Source organism: Pezoporus occidentalis, unplaced genomic scaffold (assembly GCF_034315485.1).
Source record: "Pezoporus occidentalis ecotype Australia unplaced genomic scaffold, CSIRO_AGI_Poc_V1 ctg13, whole genome shotgun sequence".
NCBI classification, from domain to species: domain Eukaryota; kingdom Metazoa; phylum Chordata; class Aves; order Psittaciformes; family Psittacidae; genus Pezoporus; species Pezoporus occidentalis.
In genome coordinates, this window is record NW_026913103.1 from 5,540,369 (window position 1) to 5,565,839 (window position 25,471).

The window sequence follows — 25,471 nt, forward strand, 5'->3', positions numbered from 1 at the left end:
CCAGATACATGGTGTTGAATGTTAGGTGATTAACAGTGGTTCAATGTACAATTATGCATTCTGGGTTTGAACTTCACTGGTAGCAAGACTAATGATGTACAGTGTTTTCCATTAACCCAGAGAGGTTCTGGGACAGTAAACCATTAACTCAGAGGTATTTCCCTTCTGAAGAACTAAGACAATGAATACACAGACTGATCCTAGTGTGGCCTCATTCTTGACAGTCACCCAAGTGCTTCCATAATGCAAATATTAATCTCTGAAACAAGTCAGCAGATGCATCACATAGCAAATTTTTTTCTGAAACGTGGACACATCATGAGCAACATGGCAAGTACTTAATAGAGCTTCAAATACATTTGCAAAGCAGGCTGTTAGAAGCAGTTTGTTGCATTTAAATGGCATATAAGGTTGAGTTTATTCTAAGCTCTATATTACTTTCAAAATTGTGGAATTTAATACAAAACAACAGAAAAAAAACTAGAAGATAGGTCTGGTACCTATTTTTAGCTGGAAGAAGTCCTTAAACATATTGCAGTTTTCATGACATGGCCATTTCCTGTTGCAGGACTGTCCTGGGTTTAGCAGTAGCAATCATATTTCTCCTTCATGGTAGCTGGTGCAGTGCTGTGTTTTGACTTCCAGCCTGGGAACAGTGCTGATAATACCGATGTTTTCAGTTGTTGCTAAGTGATGTTTACCCTGACCAAGGACTTTGTGAGGCTCATGCTCTGCCAGGGAGGAAGGGAAGCCGGGAGGAAGCAGAGACCGGACACCTGGCCCAAGCTAGCCAGGGAGGTATTCCATACCACAGCACGTCATGCCCGGGGTGGGGGGTAACTGGGAGTTACCCGGAAGGACACGGGCTTCCGGGTGGGACTCGTTTCTTGGCTGGTGGTATTGTATTCTCTTCCCTTGTTATTTTCTCTTATCATTGTTGTCATTGGTGGTAGCGGTGGTGAATTGTGTTGTACATTGGTTGCTGGACTGTTCTTGTCCCAGCCCGTGGGATCTGCACTCATTCGATCCTCCTCCCCGTTCCTCCGGGAGTGGGGAAGGGGAGAGCCCCGGGGGGGGGTCGATTGCTCTCAACCTGGCACCACTCACTGGGAGTGAGTGAACAAGCTGTCTGGCTAGGGTTTAAACCACGACAAGGACACTCCCATCAATAGAGAGAGAGAGACTGGGAAAGCCAGGGATGAGAAATTAAATCCCTGAAACACTTCTCTTTGAGAGCAGGACAGGAAGTGGTAAGAACAGATATTTATTCTTATTCTGAGTGCCTCGGTTCTAGGGAAATGAGCAAGCGCAAAGTGAGTTGTATTGGCAAGCAGTGAGTCATTGATCCATTTTCTTCATAAAAGTATGGAAGAAGTATCCCTTAGAGAGTGAATAAATTGTTGAATTCAAAGCTTTACCATTAGCTGGGGCAGAAGCTCTGTTGTTGCACCTGACCATGTGAACTACTGTAAAAATTACAAATTTAAATATGTAATGGAAAAGCAATAGTCAAGGAATGACAGCTAATCAACTCCATTTTCCAAATAGCCCCTTTTACTTTATCTTTGTGGTGCCTGAGTTGGTGTTATTACTGAAGACAGTATATGGTCTCCTGATTGCACAGACTCATTAAAATGAGTGCTGCAAGTATTTGCTGAATACTTCATCCTTTAGAAACATTAAAAAAGCTATAGGCATGGTTTCCTGATGCCATAACTTGCATCTAAATATCTCTCTTTATGTGTTTTTCTTGCCATTACTTGAATCCCCTACAGAACGCTACTCTCCTGAAGAAGTGTCTCCTACTCAAGAAGCTCAACTGTGGGCCAGCTAATGATAAGTTTATGTCCAAAAGAGGGGATATCAAGACCCAACCTCCTCCCTAGTGAAGTGAGATTGCACAAGGACTCTACTGAGGGAGAGGGACCACTGCACTTTATGCTTTCCTGAGAACCAGGGAAAGGTGAATACCAAACTGCACCACTGACTCTCCCTCACCTCCTCTTGGACCTGAATGGTACCCCTTCCTCCAGGTAGCTGAGAAGGGGCTGTGCTAGTTCTGTCACCACAACCTGGGGTCCCACTAGCATCTCATTAATCTTATTTGTAGTCTTGGTGTTTTTCTATGTGATTTCACAGCTGTCCAAGCAATGCAGGATTCAGAATTTGGCATGGGAGTTGTTTCTTCCTTAAAAAAGTGTATGTTTCTGCTTGAGCCTTCCTTAGTACAGAAAAAATAGTGGGAAAGTAACTAGAAACAGGCAAAGAAAAACATACCCTGGAGAGAGAGATTGGGAAGGAGCAGAGGAGGAAAGGGAAATGTCAATATAATCAGTGCTGCAAAAATGGAGCTGTTCCAAGCCTGTATCAGGGCAATTGGTCATTCAGCTTGATCTTGGATCTGTCAGGAGCACAGAACATAACCCATTGTTCACAGAGAATATACTATTCCTTCTCCATTGATTGCATTTTTAGAAAAGTCAGCATTTTCCTTGAGAAAACTTTTACAGACGCTCTTGGGTATTGAAGAATACGAGCCTTGCCAAAAGAGGAGCCTTAGGTTTCTTGTTATTCCCAGCCTCTGACTCCTCAGAGCGACATCTGTCATCTTTCAAATTGTTGTGGTTTTTTTTTGTCAGAATGTGACTTTTTGATTAAGTTTTTTCCCCTTCTGTACATTCGCTTTTACATTTTTCTCCTTCTTATTGTAACAAAAAGTTTCCTCTTGTTTCAGTGCAGCTTCCTTTATATTTCACTTTCTATTTCAGCACTGTGTTGTATTTAATAGGAGATATTTCCAAAAGGGCTGAAGGTCAGACTTTCAAGTTTGCAGCACTTAACAGCTGCATATGTTTGAACTGAACACCCATCCAGACAGCTATAAAGGTTGCCTGTTTCACAGCATTTAAGCAGACTAAGCATCGCCATGCAACACAATGCATTGCTGACTTACAGAATCCCAAAGAACATCCTGGTGAGCAGGACCAGTCATTAAAAGCTGAAAATCGGGATCTCTGTGGCAGTGTCTGGGCAACATGATCTTGCCCTTCCCAGAGCAATTCAGGTTAGTATTGCACTGGCTCAGTGGCATTGTCCCTTCCAAGTGGGGAACTTGAATTATGTCTCGATTTAAGGCTGACAAGGAAGAGGCACCTTTCCTTCTCAGCTTGATGCTCATTTTGAGACAATGTGACTTTTGTAACAACATTCACTTTCCAGTCTCTCATTCTGGTCTTGGAAGTTGCACAGCAGCTTTGTCTTTAAACATGCCTGATCAGCAGTTCAGGCACAATCTCTCTTATATATGACTGTAGTATCTGTTAAGGTCACTGTACTTCACCAGCAGCCTAACTCTTAATGCCCCATTCATAGTTCTTGACCACTTTAATTATTATTTTGCTTAAGACTGAAAACAAAAATTTCTATTGCCAGATCAGGATCAAATTCATCACCTTTAAAACAGAAAGAGATTTTGGGTCCCAAATTCAATGCCTGAATTAAGCTCAGCTTCGGGGAGTTTTCTTTGTCATTCCTTGAAAAGTATGGCAAGTATTTTGTATGTTTTTTAGTGGACACTGTCCCTACAGATTTGTTATCGCATATTCTGAAGTACTTTTCTGCATTTTTGCAGCTACCCATGTAAAATGATCAATTTATTTTGCATAATATGCCCACAAATAAAAGCAAAAACTAAACATTTTATAAATCATCTGACATTCCAACAGTGTGCTGTTTACTGACTTCAGATGACTCATTGTCATATTCATTTGTTAGCTTGTTCATCTATTAAATGTAACATGCTCTACAACAAGTGACCCATTTAATTTTCAATTCTAATTGTGATTTTTTGGAGCCTCCTAATCCATTTTTTTTCTAGTCTGAGTACCAAAGGTTAATATCTTAAAATTAGATGTCTCAACAGAATTGGGTCATAGTGACTGCTAAATAAGCAAAGCAATTACAATTGTGCAGCTTTTAGCATTTCTTCTACTAACTTTCCATAAATAAAAACTTTCCTCAAAGGTTTCAACAGTTTAATTCTGAGCTAACACTAACTATAAAAGTTATTCCCAAATTCAAATAAATCTGAAGTTATGAGTAGCAAGACAATTACCATAGAACTCTATAGAAATGTAAATTTTTTAGATTCTTCACTCAAATTTGAAAACTTTCTGATTACATACAGACACAGAACAAAAGCCCAAAGGACATTCTTACATCCGATATTCTTGCTGATTATTGCATCTTGATTAGCACATATTGATGGAATGTGATCATTGACACCATTACAAAGCATACACTTTAATATTGTTTAAGATTGTTGATGTCTGGCAAGCTCTACAACAGCTTTAATATTTTATAGTAATAGTATTGCACTGATTTCTTCTAGGTACTTTTTTCCTTGTTATTGAGCTTGTGGATCTACTACAGGTTCTTTGCTATTTGTGTCTAATGACTTTAAAGATCAGTGTGCCTTTCCTCTCATTTTACACATTTGTTTTTCAGCTCTTCCCCCTCTTTCAAGAAAGCCAGTGTAAATAAATGGTTTCTGAGGCCATAAAGCCTGTGTGAAATGTCTGAATGACAAAGTAATGAACATTGTTTGTGGCTGGAGTCAACACAAGTATTTATTGCTAAGCAACAAAGACTGATGTCAGCGAGTTTTGCCAAATGCAGATGGTGAGTAGGTTTGTTGAAAAAAAAATAAAAAACAAATCACTCTAACATAACTCTTTACAGTGGATTCTAATATAATAGAAATAAAATGCACTCAACTGGTCAGAGTGAAGGGCTCCACAGAGAGGAATAAGGTTAATTTAATAAGAGTATCTGCTGCCTTGGCCTGTATTTTAGGGAGTTGCTCATTTGTAAGAGTATTCCTAATCTTTCTCAGCAAGACTTAAGGAAAGAAAAATATCTGCAAAGCTTTCCAGAAGTTCCTGCCTGCTCAAAAGTTGCTGTTCAGAGTGTTATTGCAAACAAAGGAAAAACACAGTACATCCTCCCTGGTTGGCAAGGAAGTGGCATATGGAATATGCAATACAACCTTACTGTCACTTTAGTCTCCTACAGCATAAAGAGTTTTTAGTCCTGTTCAGCAAATGCCTTTGCGTTCTCTCTCTGAACAACTCACCAGGTGTGGGGACTAGTGACTGGCGGACTAAGATTGATGATCATGTCACTGCAAAGTTGAACATGTGTCCTACTGGGTATGTCCACCAAACTCCTTTTATCCCTGTTTGAAACGAGACCTGCCACAAAGCAGAACACACTCATTTATCTCCTTTGAGCATGCTGATGAAAACACAGTAATCTTAATGCATATCCTTTAGGCAGAGCTCACTGTCAAGATCAGATGCAAATTCTCCTTATTCCTGTAGAGAGCAGACAAAAGCAAACTTTGGTCCCAATCTGTGAGAAGTCCGGACTCTCTGCAGGGACAGTATGCTTGGTTTGAAAAACATACAACCAAACTGTTGTTGTTTAGAACCAAAAGACTGTGCTGGAAACAACCTCTTCTGGTTCAATCAAACTGCTAAAATAATCTGATATAACTCACCTCAGGTGCAAACTGCTCCATAAAGCAGCTGCCTCCTTCCCTGGAAGCTGTCTCACTCACACACCTAGCTCATCCTTTCAGAAACTACCTGCTTGTACTCAGCTTGGAAGACCAGTTCTGCTGCCCAGCTTCCAGATATTCCCCATCTCTGTACAGGGACCCAATGCCCAGTCCAGAATTCCTGTTCCTTGGCCCTAGACTAGATGATATAGAAAGATATTCCCATTTATTAGCCTCCACAACAAGCGAGTCACAATTGCTGGCCTGTACCAACAGTTATGTTGGTGCAGGGCCTGGAATAGTAGCCTGAGTAGGATAAGTATACAAAATGGTGTGATGATGGCAATAAAGTAAACACATACACACAGAGCAAACCAACACTACATCTTGTTGTAGAAGGTGGATTAATTTTCTTCAAAGTAAAGATGTTGCACCTCAGGCACCTCATTAAACAATCTCTGGTGTCTGAATAAAAAAGTAATGTGCATGAAAATGACCGTCTGAACTTGAGAGAAAGAAAGATCAGCCAGCACTCATGTGGGGCTCAGCTGGGAAAAAATATTTTACTTGAAGCTATTTTTGTTTCTCTTAGTTGTGTTAGGCAACCAGCCATATTGTATCATACTGTCACAGCAAACAAAAAAACCAAAACACGAGTTGCTGCCTAGAATTAGGTATACTCACTAATAAAAGCATTAATCAGTTTTGAATAGTGATTGCATTTGGAAAAGATTTTAGGAAAGATTGTGTTTTTTCCACTTGGTTCACTGTTTTGATGTAGTCTCAGTGTTTTGGGCTTTTGAGGGGTTCGGGTCTAGCCCTTCGAGTTCAGTTTTGCTGTTTGTAAATGTTCACAAGATAGATAGTGAGAACAAATGATTTTTCATAGCTTGAGTCATTCATAGATTGTTCACTTTTGCATCTCATTACTGGACATTTGCCCACATGGTATGTTTCTGGTGTCTGATCAAGCAAACAAAAAACTTACATAGCAAAAATGGTGAACTTGTGAAAATGGCACTGACAAAAACGTGCCAACTAATACAACCCGAGAACTGATTTCTTGTGGTTTTTTTCTGATTTGAAGATATTTTCAGGAACACTCAACCATTCAACTATTTAAGATATAGTGAGAAATATCAGCTGGGTGATGCAAAATTAATTAGAATTTGAGCTGATTAACTGCAAACTTCTTTATTAATATGTTTAGACTGAGGGGAGAGTCCTGATTTTTAAACAGTCCTATTCACTTTGCCTTTTCACCTGATAAGCAGGCATGTACACAAAGCCACAGAATTCTGTTTTCTCCATCTCTAATACACTGCTGAGATACCTAGCACTTATGTCATTTAGGTTTAAAAGCTATTAATGCACTTGGTAAAGATGAAAAACAAAATATGAAATCTTGTCAAGCCCACTGAAAGCTGTAGTCAGTCTTATTTAGTAAATGTTTTTCAGAAATGCAATTTTGTCTGTGATAAATGCACTTTTCCAAGTGTAGCACTGTAGATTTAGTACTTAGAAAAATCTGTTGACAGCCACTGGATTCTGAACTCTTTATTTATCTGCAAACTTCCGGAGTTGACACAGAGACAACATAAACTTTTCAACCCCGTTAAAGTTGTTTGTCCTTGAACTAGTCAAACTGTTTGTAGATTTGAGAGTACACTTCCTTTTCCACATCCACTCAGCTGTCAGCCTTTTTGCTGAGCACAGCAACAAGGGCTTGAAAGAGTGTCAAAATATGACTGGGTATTAAATATTTAGTATTGTGGGCTTGGATCTTTAGTTTTCATATGGCGCCTGCATGCTTAGGCTAAAGTGTCCTTTGACCCAACAAGTAGGTCCTGGTTGTTCTTAATAAAATGGATGATTCTACCAAGCTAGGTCTGGAAACACTGACCTCACAACCACCAGCAGCCCTGGGCATCCCCACTGGTTTCTCACCCAGCGTATCCAGTGTGATCTCTGGTTTCAGCTCCTGACTGTGAGAGTGCTGCAGGCAAAAGGGACACCCAGCATTTGGCAAAATCTTTGCAACCAAAGACTTGCAAAGTCTGGTGTCACACAGGGTACCTCATAATATCCCACTGAGTATAGTTCTTCTCTAAAATAAGTTTATCACAGGAAGCGTGGAGTATCTTACTCTATCTTTCTTCCCAGTCATATTCTCCCATAATTTGAAGCCTGCATCTCATGCATCCCGTTCGTAAGGGACATGAAATTCATACTCACACTTAGGAGAACATTATCTAGCATTTTACACACAGTCTTCCCCTTAATTTTGATTTTAGTAACCTTTAATTCAACTATCAAAGGACCTTAACAGCTTTATGGAATATAGAAATTTGCTGTCATTGGGCTTTGAATTACAACATAATGAATTTCATTTTGATTTTACAATGAGATTTTTAAACGGCAAGCCCTTTGGTCCTTGGGAAAAACTCCAAATTTAAATTGTTATATTATTATTATTGTTATTTTAAATAGACTTTAGTAATCAAGAGGTCAGTTGAGAAGAATAACAAGTCTCAATTTGCTAGGTTACCTATGGTTACTCAAACCAAACACAGAATCAAGATCTTTTAAATTGCAACTTTTTAAAATATTAGTTGCAATTTGAACTGTGCCATAAGTTAGGCAACACTTGTCTAATCAGATCCCTCTGTATTTGTGATAATATTTCCCCACAGCTATTGATCCCTGAGCAGATACTACAGCTCTCTTTAAACCAAAAGGACATATTGCAAAGGCTTTTTGAAAATCAAGGCTTCCACTCAGAATAAGGTTGAGTCCAAAAAAATTCCATAGAAGCAAATTGCAGGGAGTATCTTTCTCATGTGTTAATTGAGAACAATGTTAGTATGTTATAGTACCCTTATAATAATGTAATATACTCAAATTATTAAAATATTATGAACTATTAAATCTCTGACACTTGATGTATGTATCTTTTGACTGCCAGCCAGTATTGTTGAAATGCTGTGAAATGATCACATTCTTATGTGATAATGGAAAAGTTTGAAAGCCTTGTTTCATCCTGATTCTTTTTGTCCAGGATGTGTCTTACCCCCTATCGCATTAATAAGGAGGGGTAATACAGTGCAACATACACTGTAGCGTTATGAAATGTGAATACATCTCCCTTGGAGAAAACAGGGCAGATCATTTGCAAATGTAACCATTTCTGGGGTCACTGCTCCTGGCTGTGGCCCCAGAAGCCTTCTGGTAAATCAGCCTTCAGAATTCAAATGTTCAGCTATGTCAAGAGGTATCAAATGAAAGTGCATTTATTTGGCTCCTTGGATGTGCAGTATATTGCATTGTCTGATAACTCACTAACAAATTCAGATCTTGTCTTTTTAGAGAGATGGAGGAAAATAACAGGCCTCAAAGGAACTACCTTTCTGAACAAGCATGTTTTTCTCAGTGCTTTCTTGGAGAAGGAAACAAGGAAAACTAAATAGAAGTAGATGGCATTTTATTTCAGAAAATCATCTCAGAATAATGTCATCTAAAAACCCAATAACTCAGGTAACTTGTCTGCTGCAGACTTTATATTTGCTGTTAGGCTCATGAGCTCCTCTACATTTCTCTGTGAAAGGCTTGAGAGAAAGGACGTCTAATAATCACTTGCAACAAATATTTTTCTGCTGTTTCTTATTGAAATCTTATTGACAGAGATCTAGAGATCTTCTTTGACACTCCAGACAGCCTCTGGAGGAAATAAAATACCACAAACAGAGATGGATGGTAGTATTGATCTTTATGGTGATGAAAATTAGGATACTGAAATGCCAAAATTTTGATTGACTTTAAAAAAACAAATTCTGGGGCTTTAAAACTTTTCAATTCAATCACATAAAAAGGTCAACAGAATTTAGCTGCTCTTTAAAGAAAGACAGAGGACAAAAAATGTCAGTGGGTTTTTTATACCTCCACAAGATTCAGCCTTTAAAATTACGCATCTTGCTTAATAATTAGTCAGTGATATCATACTTTTATAAGTTGTCTGACATGCACAATTGGATTTAAAGTTGATCTTTGTGTGTGTGATTTTTCTGTGTGTCTTCTCTACTTTCTATTCACCCAGAACCTGGTCCCTCTAAAGCTAGGGAATGAGGCTGCCCCTCGCTGCAAAAAGTAGAGAGTGAGGAGATGAGCTTGCTGTCACAGCAGAGCAACTGCTGCTGCAGAAAGGAGGTCCCGTAAAATCACCACTAGCACTTCCCTTACGGCAACAGCCAGTTGGTTTTGCAAAGCTTAAGGAGAGGTGAAAGAGGCAGATGGTCCATGGCTCTTTGGCTACCCTGAGACTACCTACTCTGCCTATAGTTGGAGTCATCCATGCTACTAAATGGGGAGTCCAGACAGTTTGCTGCATGGTTCTGCTAGTTCATGCATAGATCACCTCAGTACTTTGTGAAAAACAAATATTCCACTTTCTTTAAGATTTTTATTGTTGTGCTGCTTACACTGCAGAAGTTGTTAAGATTATAGAGAAATAAGCTAAGAAACTTCAGCTCAGGAAAGAACCAGAGCAACCTGAGGTAATGGTAATTTGTTATCCAAAACCAGCATTGGTGAATACTGATGTGCTAAGGTACACAGTTTCTTAAGACAAGATCTATTTTGCCCATTGACATTAGAAAAAATCTGGAGAAAAAAAAAAAACAACAATGACAAAAACCCAACAACAAAAAAACAAAGTGAATCTTAATATTCCTTTAATAATCTGTACTTCCCTATGACAATAATACACAGACAGAAACAGCACATCAATGATGGTAAAAAACTCTTAACAATGTCACTAAATATCCAGTGCAAAATAAAACCCAGCAAATTTATTAACAATAAGCCCTATTCAGTGTGATAGTTTCAGTAACACATTTACTGAATTGTATGCCTGCTAATTCTGAAAAACACCTCCATATAAGACAAGAATAAAAGACATGACAGAAAGTACACAGTTTACAGCAAAGCTTTTACAGAAAATAGTTGCCTTTATACTTGCCTGGAATTGTCTCAGCAGCAAACCTTGGTAAAATGCTATAATGCTGTTTGCTAAGACTGGGTGTGGTTTACATATGATATAACCTAATTTCTGAATTTCCCACTCTGCTTATGGTGCCATAACAATAGCCTTCACAGTCACTGAAGTATCAAAATCTCTTGAATCCATCACTGCTCTCTATCCTCCTTGGGTGTAACTGTGCAATGGGGTGACTGCCTCACGTGCTTAGTAGAATCTTGCTGGGGTCCCATCACCCCAAAGTGATTGATCACCATTGTGTGTGCATTCAGTCAAGAGCCCATTTATCATGGTTAGGTATTTGTAATGACATGTTTTACATATACCTAGTGTTAGAGACTATAAGATACATTTCACCACATCAGAGTCAAAAAAAGAGAAGAAATAGGGAGACTTTTCCCAGCTCATAGAAGCAAGGAGTTATTAATTAGCTAGTCAAGGACTTTGCTCTAGCAAGAGATATTTGCATCTCCAAGGAGCTGAATGAAAAACACTTATTTTAATTGAGAAGAATGATCAGATGGTCTCTTAAATAATGAAGCAAAAGAATAAATTTCAGGAAGAAAGATTATATCTGTCTGGGCTCCTTAGAATATTTCAAAGGAGAAATTTCTTAGAAGAGATAAAACTTGGTCCCAAGGGAGGAAAAAGTAAGTATATGCCACAGGACTAACTCAGTCCTCAGGGTATGCTGCTGGCCTGCTTTCCTAGGTATGCTGTGGCCATGTTACAGTTCTGTGTTAGGAGACTTAGGTACCATTCTGCTCCCCTTTGGAGCTGTAGGGATGTTCCCTTAGACTCAGACAGATTAAGTAGTTTCTAGGGGCAGGCCAGAGAAAAGGCAATAGCATCACAGACATTAGAATTTACATGTCTACAATCATGTAAAATCACCAGGTATCAGCCTCTTCTGAGCAAATGAATCATTTGTGTGATAATAAATACTGCCAGGGTGAGAAAAAGCCTCCTTCCAGAACAGCAGTCATCAGCCCCATTCCTCCTGTCCCCCACGAGCAGGAGGAGCAGCATGCCCAAACCCCAGACCTGTCGTCTTGTTGCTGCTCAGGCTATACCTGACTTCCACAGAGTAAGAAACCAGGCTCTGTTCGCTCAGCCTTGGGATGTCAAAATTAACATCTGCCTGCTCGACTAATGAGCCTTGGGTTGATGATTTAAAATGCATCAAGCATCCTTAGTTTCTCATTAAAAAGCTTGCTTTTGCAGATCTCAAACCATTTATGCAGCGCTTGTCTGAATTTCCTTCAGTTCTTCACCGTGCTTTTGAAGCGCAAGCAGTGTTCCAGTAGCAGCATCACTAATTCTGCAGACAGGGTCATTACTGCCCCTCTGTCTGTCCTCTGCCCATATAACCAAAGAGATTTTGCCTTCGTCTTAAAAGAGGATTAACACCAGTTTTTTTGTATTGGACGGCAATCGTGCTTATTTTGCTAATTTATTGATACATCACTTTCTCAAGGGATGTATCTCACCTTAATCTGGGATAAGGATGTATCCTATTTAAGAAGTCCTTTGTATTTGTTTTGTTCTTTGGGGGAAGCTAATGCTGCAAATCCCTTCTACCAGAAAGACAGAGAAGCTGCTTGCAGAGGGAAGACCAAAGCAGTGTAAAGGCTTAGCATCTTCAAAGTGGGGCTGATTAGTTCCACAACACCTATATCTGTTACAGATATTGTTAGAGAGTCCAATAGAACAGCAGCTCAGCCACTCTAGAACTGCTTGCTGACTGCAGTATGGTCACAATTGCATCCCACCTAAATAAAAATACAACCATACATAGTGGGGGCAAAAGCAAGAACTGTGACAGGAAACCTCTTTATTTGAAATTAAATAGCTAAGAGAAAGAATACCAGGACGTAGAGCTTGAGAATATGTAGATTTGTTCTTCAGGTTAAGATCAATAAAACAGGTACACAGCAAAGTGCTGCCTGTGGAGATCTTGGTATCAGTTCCACTGCTTCCTCTGAAAGGTGAAAGGCTGTTCAGAATATCTCAGGAGTCGAAAGCAGAGAAAAGTTAACAAAGCAGGGGAGAGGACAGAGATGGTTAAAAGCAATTAGGATCTTCCCCACTATTCAGGAACTCAACAGAAGTTTCTTGGAGCACAGCAAAACTCCCAGCAGGAACTGCTCTTTTCTATCTGCAAATAGATTTCTAACAACTTGAATAGCTCTCTAAAGGTGGCTTCACAAGGTCAGAGGAATAAAAGATAACTCTAAGTAGAGCCCTGATGTTATGTCTTATCTTTACTTTCTGTACTTTGTGCTCAGGTAGTATCTTCCCAAAATATTGCATGACGACCCCAGAAGAGCAGCCTTGAAGACTCTAGGAGGGATGTGCCTTTGGAGCTCTACTGACACATGCTGAATTCAGCATCTGCAGATAGCTTTTTTTTTCCCCAGTTAATTATCCATGAATTCCAAATTTAATCACAGGCAAATATTTTCAGATTCTGATTACCTTTCCTTCAAAACATTTTAATTTAGAAATGAGCCTGAGCACATGCCCCTGGGGCCTGGGCAGGTGTCCTCCTACAGAACTGGTTTAAGAATAACCTCACTTCATTGGTGATTTAAGCTGACCCAGATGGCTTTCTGCTGAAATAAGTGGCATCTTGACTTTAGGGGAGTCAACTTTACCGCAGGGCAGTATATCCTACATTGCTTTAAAAAATCACCAAGGTAAATGCTTCACTGAGTGCTCTGACACCAGTCATGGCCTTTTCACAGTCAGCCGCTGTTAAAATGAAAAATCAAAGTAAAAAAAAAAAAAGAGAGAAAAAAAATAAAAGAAACAAAACAATTAAAAAAAAACCCAAACAAAGAAACAAAAACCAATCCACACCACTGAAAAGTCTGATGTCTAGATCCAGAAACAAAGGACCTGAGGACCAGAAGAACACACAGGATCAGATAATTCAGTAATTGAAAATCCCTACTGGTAAAATATTTGGCCTGAAAAGTGGGTTCCTCAAAACTGTATTTAAATCTCTCTAAATCTGGTTTATAGCTCCACTGCCTTTGTTAATGATGCTATAAATACTACTAACTTAAGCTATAAACTTGGTTTGTTCCAGGGAAACTGACACACAAAAGCTCCTGCTTCTTTAAATCAGAAAGAGAATTGGGCCATTTATATCTCTGTCGACATAATTCTATAGAGATGTGTATGGAATTAGCTAGGCAAAAGGGGAACAGATTGATTTAGGATGCCAGTTGCTCTTCATAGTTTACGTTAAGTGAGAGTTATCATAGCAAATGGAGTTGACATCACATTTCCGATTCACTTCATTGCTCTTCCTTACACACTCGCAGAAGATTTGGATGTCAAGACAGGATGCCAGAAATAGTGGTAAAAAGGGCATATAAGGAATCTCACTCTCTCCTCCACAAACAGTCAAACAAAACAGCAGTCCAGGTTGTAGTCCTCCAAGGGACTTTCTAGGAATAGGCACCATGTGATGCCCTTTTCACCTCTATTGAGTTCCCTGATGCTGTGTTCCAAATGATCATGTAGGTTTGTGTTGCCCACCCCAGTATACGCGCTTGGGAGGCAATGTAAGTCATCCCCAAAGAGAAAGCATAACTATTCGTTCACCTCATCTGTAAATGAAAGAGGAACACTACCTGGTCATGAGCAGGATTGAGTCTGCTTTTGTCATCCCCATAGAATTTCCTGTCGCAGCATAAGCTGCTCCCCTTCTACTCACTGCTCCTCTACAGTGCCTCTGGCTCTGAAGAGCAGAGGTAGGTGCTCTATCAGGGAGCAAAGGGAAAAATGGCCAGTTTGTGGCACTAGCTCATAAGCCTTGTGGTGCAGAGAGGCCTTGCCGATACTGCTGATCTGGCTCTGACAGGGAAGGCGAGTGACAACCATGAAAAAGTTCTGACTGTGCAGTACAGGGCAGAAGGCTGTCATTGCAGATAGCAAAATACAGTAGCATTGCCTCGCATCATTTGAAGTTCCATGCCTTTGATACCACAGTGCTACAGCATTATGTCCATTACCCATCATTAAGGCCACATCTTGAAGATGTCACTAGTGAAATGATGTAACAGATCTTGAGAGTTTAAATATTTATTTAAAAAAAAACAGCAAAATGTCTTTGTAATTTTTTAATTTTGGGGCTACTTTATGCAGATGACAGCACATATGGATTTAAGGTATATAGTTTCTTACATGAAACAGATGTTTGGTAGCCTTACTACTAAGTGGATTAAGATCACCATTTAAGAGATATACATGCTTATGGAGATAAAGCTTTGCCAAACGAACATGGGCAACAAAGACAGATAAAAGTGCTGCTGCCTCCATGTTTTAATCTTTTTCATCTTAGGGAAACTCACTCTTTATTCCAATATTTTCATTACTAGTGCTCCATCTTCCAGTGCCATCTACAATATCTAGATGAGATTCCTCTTCTCTACAACTTAATATGTGCCTTTTGTGATGCCCTCAAAATCCTCTCAAGACAGCCTTTAATAATTTTCTTGGTCAAATGGCAAAACTAATATTTAACCCATCCTATTACTGCCTTCTCATCAGCAGCAAAATATTCTTGCTTGGTGTCTGAAACTTGATTTTCTCCCAGTTAACCTCCTTCCTCTACAATTGCTCCTGTAGCATAGGTCTGAAGGTACTTACCTTCTCCATGACCCAGCACTCAGCAGAAAGTTTGCAGTACTACTCCTTCTATGCTGTTTGCCTTTAAATAAGCCATATAGATAAATAGAGAATCATCTATCCTCTCTAGGTCAGCTACCAGCAGATTGACTACCCATCCATAGACATCTCTCATTTAAGTTGAACTAAAATAAGTCTGTTGCACTGATGTTTCTTCTTAGTGCTCTGACTTAAGACTTTTAAGCTTAAGTGCAACATGTCCAAAGCAAAATGCTATCTTTCTTCCAATTACCTTTAGCTTTACCACTGTGGGAAACGTCACAAAGACCTACGATCAGGAATCACCTTAGATTTTACCTCCTTATCATTGTGTATTTTGCAATTCTCTTTAACTAACACTTCTTCACAGCTGAAACTTAGAACCACATCACTCACAACCTCATTACTTGCTTCCCTCAATATTCTTTTCTCTGGCTTTGACAAATGCCATCTTGCATTTCTTCTAGCCTGTCAGTTCCAGTTAGTTTTCTTAGCTCCGTGTTTTGACTGTGCCATTCTTCTCCTTGTATTCTGTATCAACAAACATAAGCTGCTTAGAGTGCTTTCAATGCTTTGTGACTGATCTATCCTTTCATTTACTGTATTTTCATGTTTAAAGGCCACATTCATGTAAACGACCTTAGGGCAGATTTCCCTTTCCACACCCCACCTAAATATATCAATTTCAGTTATCCATCAATATCTGCAGACAGCTTGCTAGCAACTGAACATCAAAACCCATCTTGTTTGCTTGATCTCTTCTGCAGGCAGAAGCGTGGAATCATGATCTCCACCTCAACTGCAATGCATGTGATATCAGACTGGCCAAGCCAAAGTCTGTTATGAGGATTATTAATGAATTATATGAATGCTTCAGTAGGGCAGTGGCAGTATAAATTTGCTGATTCAATTAAAAAAAAAAGGCAAAATAAAACAAACCCAAACCAACCAACCATATTCCTGAAATCTCCTGCTGTGGTACATATTTTCTTGTTGCTGCCCAAAGAGGAGTCAGACATATTATTACCTGAGGAGCCTGATTTTTACCGTGAAAGTCAGTGAGAGTTTCACCACTGACCTCAATTGGACTATTATGGATTCATCTATTTAAAGCTTAGTTTGGGATTAAAATCTGGAATACTGCGTAAGAAGCAGCAGCCTTTCTGCTAGAATTGTGACCTCTTGACAGCAGCAAGTCTTCTCTGGATCAAACCTTTACTGACATTTTCTATTGTATGAGACATAATAACCATCATATTCAACTCCTTGGGATATATTGTTCCAGACCTCTCCCAGGGCCAGTAATATGAGATTGTCCCACACTTTCAGTCTTCTCTTATTATTTTTCTTCATGGGAATAAACTCATGCCAATCACCAGAACTCCATTTCCCTCCACCAGCTACCAGTTTCCAGCACACTGTCTTTCCAGTGATACAAATCAAGCCTTCCATTGGCTCAATAAGAGTAGCTGTTTAGCTAATAACTACAAAGCCAAATGGTGAATACAAACATCAGACAAAAGTTAAAGTAAACTTATATTAGATGGGAAAAAAAAACAAACAAACCAAGAGCTCAACTGAAAGAGGGTTTTTTATTAATAGGCATAGTTTATAAAGTTGAGGAAAGGGAAGATTTAATTTAATGACTGTGTAAAGATTAAAAAAAAAATAGACCAGCCAGGGCTAAATGCAATCAAAAAGCGATCGGGGGGAAAAAAACAAAACAAAACAAAAGCCAAAACAAACAAAAAGAAAAAAACACAAAACAACCAAATAAAACAAAACAAAAAGATTTAAAAAAAAAAAAGAAAAAACCCCAACCTATAAGTATTGAAACCAAAAAAAAATAAAAAATAAAATTGCATAAGCCATCTGTTGCTTGCATCTAGTCAGAGTTTGATTCATGGGCAGAGGTACACTCAGGCAAATGTTGTCAATCTTTCCTGTCTATTTCATGCTCTTCTAAAACATGAATTCTTCACTTCAGATTTTTTATGTGCATAAATCTTCTATCCCACTTTTTTGTGGGGAGGAGGGTGTAGCAGCTAGCAGAATCTGAGTGCTATCAAGTTATTCCAAACAAGACATTTTATTTGCTGATCAAATACTTCCTCTTTTGGTTTTGGTGTGTGTTTGCAGTCTGGATGCAATATGCTGTTGTCCAAGTAATTATTTCCAGGTAACATCTAGAATGATTCTTTAAACTGTCATTTATTCTTTTATCTTTACCAAAAGATAGAAGAAGTCTTCCTTTTTTTTTAATTTCAACCCTCACATTCAGCTAACACTGCTCTCCTATCAATGAGAAGCAAAAGCCCTTTTAGCTTCTTTCTTTGGCTCCTGATTTATGAGTTTGGCTCTTCTCAAGAATGCACACTGTGCACCCAGCTGACAACAGGTACACAGCCATGCAGGTTGTGTAGTCAGGGAGATCTAAATATGATTGTGGCACAGCATTCTTGTCACTACTGACTGCAAAAAACTGGCACACCAAATCAACAGTGTTTCAATGGAGGGACTTTGGCCTTATATTACTGTTCCCTTAAAATTTCTACTTGAAATTTGGCTCCCAGCTGGGCTAATCTCTGATGATGTACAGAAGAGGACTGGACACATCAAAAAATTCTGCAGTCCTAGTAAATAAGATGTGGGAGAGAAAGAATACATATGCAGATCAAAGGCAACATGATGACTTTTACAGTATTCCTCAAAGATGAAATCAGGTGAACAGTTAACTCCAAATGCAACATTGCCCCAAAGTTACAGATTACTGTCATGTCTGTTTTCAGTCAAAAGCCATTAAGGAGGCCACCAGTCGTATTCACTGCTTTTTACTTCAGGTCAGATAATTTCACTAGCCATCACTGATCCCAAAAAGACATTCCTTCCTCTCCTTAATCTTGTGATAAACTGCCATGGAACATCTATGGGGACCTACTGGATATCTTAGGAATTTTTCAAGATGTCCAACGCCACAGCTCTAAGATATGTAACAAGCTGGGATAAGGCATGCTTTGCTATGTGTCAGATGACTAGCCAGATTTATTGCTAGACAAAATTACAGATTAAATGAAAGTTACTTGAGAAACATAGGTTTTCAGTCATGGAATAAATTCACAAAAGAGAAAATGACAATGGCATCATTATGATTACACTTAACAATACACGCTCTCCCTGGCCGAATTCAACAGCAGCTATGCTCTACCTCACTTTCTCTTAGCTTTAGCTGGAAATTTACTGCCATTAATAAGTTAAGATGGAATGATTTTGTTGTATATACATATATGTTGTCTATATGGTTTCTGCATCTGCTACATGCCTTCTTTCCCCACACTCACATCCTCTTGGACACGGAAGAGTGCAGGACAAAGGCTGAGAACTCCTTTCTGACTCATCTCAAAGCAGAATGTCTCATCTCTGGAAGAAAACTTTCCTGCCCTTTGCTTGTGAGTGATGCCATACAATACAGAGGACAAGGAATTACTCTCTCTCATTCCTCCTCCTAAAGCTTCCATGATGAAGGTTACCACGGTATCTCCCAATTAGCATATTCAGCCTGCCTGTTTAACAGCCATCCTGAAACACGTATTTAACCAATGAATACAGGAAAACTTTGTAGGTACTATATATTTTTAGATCTATTAGTCCTATTCTGAATGAATAAAATAGGTAACAATTTTAGTAATGCTGATCCAGCTGCATCCTTTTGGTTCCATGGATTTTCTTCTACCATATCAAGTTGGATTTCTATTGCTGTGTATAGTATGATGGTTAAGGTATCCAGGATCACTGGATGAAAAGGCTTCCTTCTCTAGACTACTGTGTTGAATAGGAATACTCCCAGTGGATTCATGATTCACTACTAGTTTAGTCAAGCACAGAAATCCCACTGAACTGTCTTTACTTACTGTCTAGACCAAGAGAAGAACTACACCATCTCAACACCCAAAGGAGAGTAGCATTTCCAAACCTAGAGGGAACAGATAACAGTTTTGAAAGGAAGTAACAATGGCGTCATGACTCTCTCCTGGCTCAGTTGGGGATGAAGCAACTGCTGGGAATGACAGACATTTATCTAGCTCTGAAGAGTTAGACCTGACTTCAAAGTCCAGGTTCATGTCTGGAATAAAAAGACAAAGCAGGACCTGACACTTCTGGAGGTTTACAAAAGGCAAGTGGATCCCCGTCCTTAGCAAGGATGGTTGTGAGCTCCCTGGCTGAAATATACAGGGTAGGGAAGAGTATTAAAGGTAGTTTAATAGTAAGTGTGTGGCTATTTCCTTGCACTTCAGTATGCATGCATTTTTATAAAGCCTCTTCCACTCTGCTGTTTAATGTTGACATGTATAAAAATACTTCTGTTTATTTTAACTAGACTTCAAGGATTTTAAAGGTAACTCTTTAACAGCAATGTATTTTATCCAGCTTTGACACTCCTCAAAATCAGGATCCTGGGACACTATAGGGATTATTTGAGAGCTGGTAATAGAGAAAACATAATTAAGGAACCTTTGCAGCATATAGCAAGGTAGAGAGGAGTATGCACAGACCCCAGGAATCCTGAGACAGCATATGGTACTCACAGCTGAAGATCAGTGACAGTGCAATGGAGTTGCAAAGCAGAGGACTAGTGGACTGCTCTGCCATGGAATGAAGCAAGCCTGAACCTCCCATCACTTTGTGCAGTAAAGATACAGATTTCTGCACAGGTTTGAGTTCTGATATCACCTTAATTTTGCCATTTGTCTGTCAGATTGCAGGTAAATCACTAGCTGCTCTCAACATCATTTTGCACTGTATCCTGAAACATGGAAAAAGGAAGCTCACAGCAGAGAAATCAGATACACAGAAGAAGGATGTGACAGGAATTGAAAAGAACAGTGTGGGTTCTGAACTTTTAGGTCTGGCATGCAACAAGTCAGGAAACAATAACATCATCTGAAAGCCAAAAAGATCAAAAATCCTGTCTGTCATCTATAGCACATCTGCAACTGTGGATGTGGTGGGAGGCTACAACCATCATCATTTTTGTTTCTGAAACACTAAGGGCCAAATCATGTGAGTACTCTGATGAATTCCTAGTCCCTTGGAAATGGCTATCCTAGGACTGACAGATACATGTTCTGAAAAGTATAGAATTAAAACAATGCTTATTTCCCCAAAGAAAGAAAACTGGTATCATTGTCTTCCTTAACAGAGGGGATGTAAGGCACAGAGTTCTCAGGGACACTTAGCAGGTCAAAACCAACTCAGTATTTCTTCTGCTCCTGCATCCACTTGATAGCCCTCCTTGGGCAGCACACTGCTGCAGGATCCCAGGGCATTCAACGGGCAGTGCCCATGAGACAGGTGCTATGGTGGGTGACGTGGACTTGGTGGAGGGGAGAAGCACCGTGAAATGCTGCTTGGGTAATCACTGAGACTTGGAAAGCCTTGGGTCTCCTTTCAAAAGTAAAGTGGTAAAGCATGGGGAGCAGAACTGGAATTATTTTCCCTGGGGCAGAATGTCTCAGCAGCTATGTTGAGATATTGCCTCACACTGGATTCAGCTCTTCAAGGAAAAATAGAATTCATGGAACATCTTATACGCAGTGAGGATGGGAAAACAACCCGTTAAGCTGCTCACAGAGGTCAGGCAGTAAAAATATATTTACCTGTCTACTGTTTCTTTTGATCAAAACATCACAAAATAAGTGTCCAGACAGTCAAACGCATGGTTGGTGCTAAACATCAGCTGTCCTTCAGATAGGCACCCTGCCCTGCCTCTGCCAGCTGCTGACTAAATGAAGGAAAAAAGCATTTTTCTCCAGCTTCCTTATTCCTGGGCTGCTAGCCAAGTCCTTCCCAAAATACCTGTGTCTCTCTCTCAGGAAATGGGAGGTAGTCATCCTTCTTCTTCAGCTGCAGTGGGAGCCATCTCACACACCTCCGCTGACCCAAGATGGACTACCATGGTAAGGGTACAAGAGCAGCCATTCCCAGTCCTGCCTTCACCAGCATTTCATAGGACCTTCCCAGCCTTGAGTGGGGCTGCCTGGCTCTGTGAACCACGTCCTGAATTCCAGCAGTCCTGCCCAAAGTGAGCTGGCTGGCCAAGCAGTCACATCATCCCCTCCGTGGTGTGTAAAATACAGTCAAGGAACAGCTGATTGATATCTACTCCTGAAAGTCCACGTCTTTTTGGCCAGAAAGCTGACTGATTTATAGCTGTTTTCTGGCAGTCAGGGGTCTAAAATACTTGCAAATGGTCACTGACAGACCCCATGCTCCTCAGTTAAAGGGAGTGATATCCCCTTCACTGCCTTCAGCAGCCTTCTATGCATTACATGAAAGCAAAATTGCAGTAATTTCAGATATAAAAAGAAATCAATACTTGCCAACATGAACTCCGCAACAGTACTGAAAAACTGTACTTCTTTGCTAATCTAGTGGATCAGAGAATGTCAAGTCTTAAGCTAAATGGGTCTTTTAGCCCTGAAAGGTTTTTTGGGGACTTAGAAGCCTCATGCTGATAAATGCAGGTCCCTCAGATAAAGAGCTACTGCCACATTGAGGCAGTCTCTTAGAGAAGATACAATTTTCTTTGCCAGTATTGACACACCTTTTTGATATTCCTTTCTCATAATTTTCAGTTTTATAAGGTTGGGGTTTTTTTTAGAAATGCATAAGACATTTTGAGAGGGAAGGGCACAAAGCTTGCATTTGAAAAAGCTGTATTCAGAAACTTCAACTTTTCAAACAGCTGAAGAGAACACTTAGGATTACTTTAAAAGCATTCAAAATCTTTTTTTTTTTCCTTAGAAAACTAATCTGTAGCTATACAAACCCCAGCATTGCTCCTCTTATGAAGAACAACTGCTTCATTAAATGCAATAGGAAGCACTGCATCATTCTTTTTAACGATGGGTCTGAATTCTTATCCTTCAAGCAGAAATATTGCCTCTAGCCAATTCAAGGATTTAATCCACAAACAATATTCAGGCAAAAATCCCACATGCAAGGGAAGTTGAAAGAATGTGAAGAACCTTCTTCTAGTAACTGAGCTGGTAACCATGCAGCTTGGAAAAAGCCTGGTGGAATCCCTTTAGGATCTTACCCTAAGCCTGAATAAAGGAATTCAACTATATCTGCTGATGAAATTGTCAGAATAGTTTGTGTAGTGTAACTGAAGTGTGACTGAAACCTATCATTCAGGCAGAAATAAATTCACTGCTCCTATAGCAAAATGTAAAACTCCCAGTACTACCAGCTCTTATTTAATTGAAATAAATACTGCAGTTTAAAATTCTAATTGGGCAAGAGTATCCTACAGGGTGTTGACATCCAACTGCTTTCTGTGGAAGCTGAGTTATAACAGTGCCAATTTATGAACTAGTGAGAAGGTCTGTGATTTAATTAAAGACAGAAGAGATAAAATCCTTCATAAATGAAATCTAATGCCCTCTAATTGTGTATAGATGATGAAGAATACAGAGAAGCATATGTAAGCCTTCTTTCTTTATAAAACCCTGGAGTGCCCAGATCTGGGAAATTGCAGGATGATTATTTTTTTCAAATATTCAGTTCTTCTGTATGTGTAGAGACCCACTTAATAAAACAGAGCATCAGGAACTGGGCCCTAGATTTTCAAAGCATTCTATCAGCTTCAGAAACCTCATTTGTTGGATACTCACTCTGAAAGACCTAAGGTGATGCTTTCTTTGAATGTAATTGTTATTGTACCATTCAGTGTCCATTTTTACCTGCAACTTAACAACTGATAGAGGAATCATGGCCAGAAAACTGCAGACTAGCCAAAAGTCTTAATTCCTGTCTACCTAATGCAGAAGCAGGGCAGGATAGGCTGGGGAATCAGCATTCCTCAGCACAACTAGATAAAAAAAGCATCAGAAATGCTTCCTGGGGATTTTCAGGCACAGTGGAATCAGACCAAGCACAACTGCATGGGCAAATGTGTTGCTTCATATAATAATGGTTGTGGTCTGAATGTGCCTTCTTTTCCTTGCCTTGCTGTTAACTTGTCCTTGCATGGTACAAAGAGGACCACCTCATCTATCTTGGTAGCTGGAGTGCAGGATTGCTTGTATCCAAAAGAAGTTTCAGACACACCCCGACGATACTCTGCTTTCCTGAATGTTTTATAGTTCTACTATATAATTTCTGGGGCAAGTTTGACCTTCTCATAGTATGCTGGATAAAGGACACAGGAATTTACAAGGTGAAACAATGCTGTCTTCTGCCTTGTTTTCTATATGCATTTTTTTGTCTGCTCTTTTGAACGCAGTTATTTTCACAGAACAGTGTCCCCAGTGTGTCTGAGGCATTTTTGTTATTTGATTGTGCATTCATAGGGGGTATTATTTTTCCCATGTTACATTATTTTTCCCTCCTCAGCACCTCTTGCTTTTCCTCACTGACTTTCCAGCCTCCCCAGTGAAAATGTCAAATGGTGTATGTCTCACACACATCTGTGGGACCTGGCTGTTGTCCAAGAGGAGGACAGTGCCTCTCCCCAAGGCTCCTGTGAGACCCTGAATCACAGACTTTCGAGATCACTTCTTATTCTTATTGGAAAACAAGGCATTTACTGTATGTATATTTACATACAGTATATTTACTGCTCAGAAGTATATATAAATACATTAATTACATTGCCCAGGCAGCAATACTTGTCCAGTACCTAACTGGTAATCTTGTAAGATTCTAATAGCTGCTCCTGCTAAAATTTTAGCCAAAGCACAAGTATATAAATGAAAGAGACTGATTAACTTATCGTGATGACTCCTTCAATCATCTTTTCCATTAGCGTGGAATTAATCAAAGTGCAGAAAGCTTGAACAAAGCCATTTCAGATCTAGCTCTCTGATATGTATGATCTAAACTTGGGTTATGCAAGATCTAGCCCTGACCCCATAAAGACCTTTATTCTTCAAGGTCCCAAAACAGAGAGTAGCTCTTTGTGAGGTGCTGAAGATTGGTGGCCATCTAAATAATCACACTTTGCCTATGATGTCCATACATTCACGCCACATGAAGACTTCACAACAGATTTTTTTTATGCTCTGGCTGTATTTTTTTAGGCAGTTTCTGGCATTCTAATTTATTCAACCCATATTAGACGTTCAGTCTTCTGACATCTGGAATGTTGACTGCCAACTATTTCCCTTCCCGTTTTTTCCCAGAAGAGGTAATATGTCAGGTTACATGTCAAAAAGCTCATCTGTTCCCCTACAAAGGAGCACAGAAACAATGGCAGGTGGGGGATGCTAAATTATACCCTCTCTTAGGTCCTCCCTGACCCATCACAGAGGGGCCACATGGCCATCAAAGGCCTAACTCTGCAGGCCCAGAAGAGCACAAAGGCAGGTAGTTCTGGGGGACAGAAATTAAGGATGTGGAAATTAATTAAGAAATTAAGACTTAATTAAGAAATTAAGAAGAAGGCACAACCCGCCTGGATCCTTCCCAGAGTTGTCCCCGGGGAGCCTCACCCATTGTGTCCAGGCATGAAGCCCGCCACAATTAGTCAGCAGGAACACTTTTCCCACCGGGGAGATTCCTACCTAGGGGAATGAGACACTTAATGAGATGCAAGGGAAGAGCATAGCACAAGACTTTGTCATGTTTAAACCCAGTCAGCAACGAAGTACCATGCCAAAACCAGGACAGACTTAAAGTGGGAGGTGAACCAAAGATGGAGAAAGGGAGAGCTCAAAGTCATTTGGGGAGGAACAAGTGTAGGAAACATTACATGAAGGAGTGATACAGGAATAAAAGAACTGGCCCTCTGTAAACAAGGGCTGATTGATATGGCTGCTTGGCCATCAGTGCAGCCTGTCGTGTCTTATTAAACTCTGTTTCTAATTCTTTTCAGGGTAGGGTCTCTATTTTGTGTGCACATACACACCTTGAGGTCTATCGTGGTTTAAGTTTAGCTGCTCCCTGAGGAGCCAGTAAGGTCTAAGAGCCAGTAACTCCAATGTGATCATGGGTGGGAGGGGATGAATGTCTGTGGTGCAAAAACTGGAGAGACCAGCATGCATGCATGTGTGATCACTTACAGAGGTAAAGCCAGAGTAGCCAGAGAGCGGATGCAGTGCACTGGGAGCTGAGCATGTGTATCTGTGTGTGTGTGTGTGTGTGTGTGTGTGAGCTATTACAGCATCCTTAATGGGTGTATACGCATATGCATGTGTGTG

At 39.8% G+C, this 25,471-nt stretch overlaps 1 long non-coding RNA gene across 3 annotated transcripts; it reads left to right on the plus strand.

Annotated features, from left to right (window-relative positions):
* Positions 1-1,161: 1,161 nt before the first annotated feature.
* LOC134158382 (uncharacterized) lies at positions 1,162-20,759 on the plus strand. 3 transcript variants are annotated; one of them, XR_009962745.1, is made up of 3 exons: positions 1,162-1,250; positions 1,776-4,680; positions 19,188-20,759. It is a non-coding gene; the product is annotated as an uncharacterized LOC134158382 (long non-coding RNA). The 3 variants fall into 3 exon arrangements; XR_009962744.1 differs by lacking the exon at positions 19,188-20,759 and adding an exon at positions 8,927-9,353; XR_009962743.1 differs by lacking the exon at positions 19,188-20,759 and having other exon boundaries at positions 1,776-8,495.
* Positions 20,760-25,471: the final 4,712 nt, after the last annotated feature.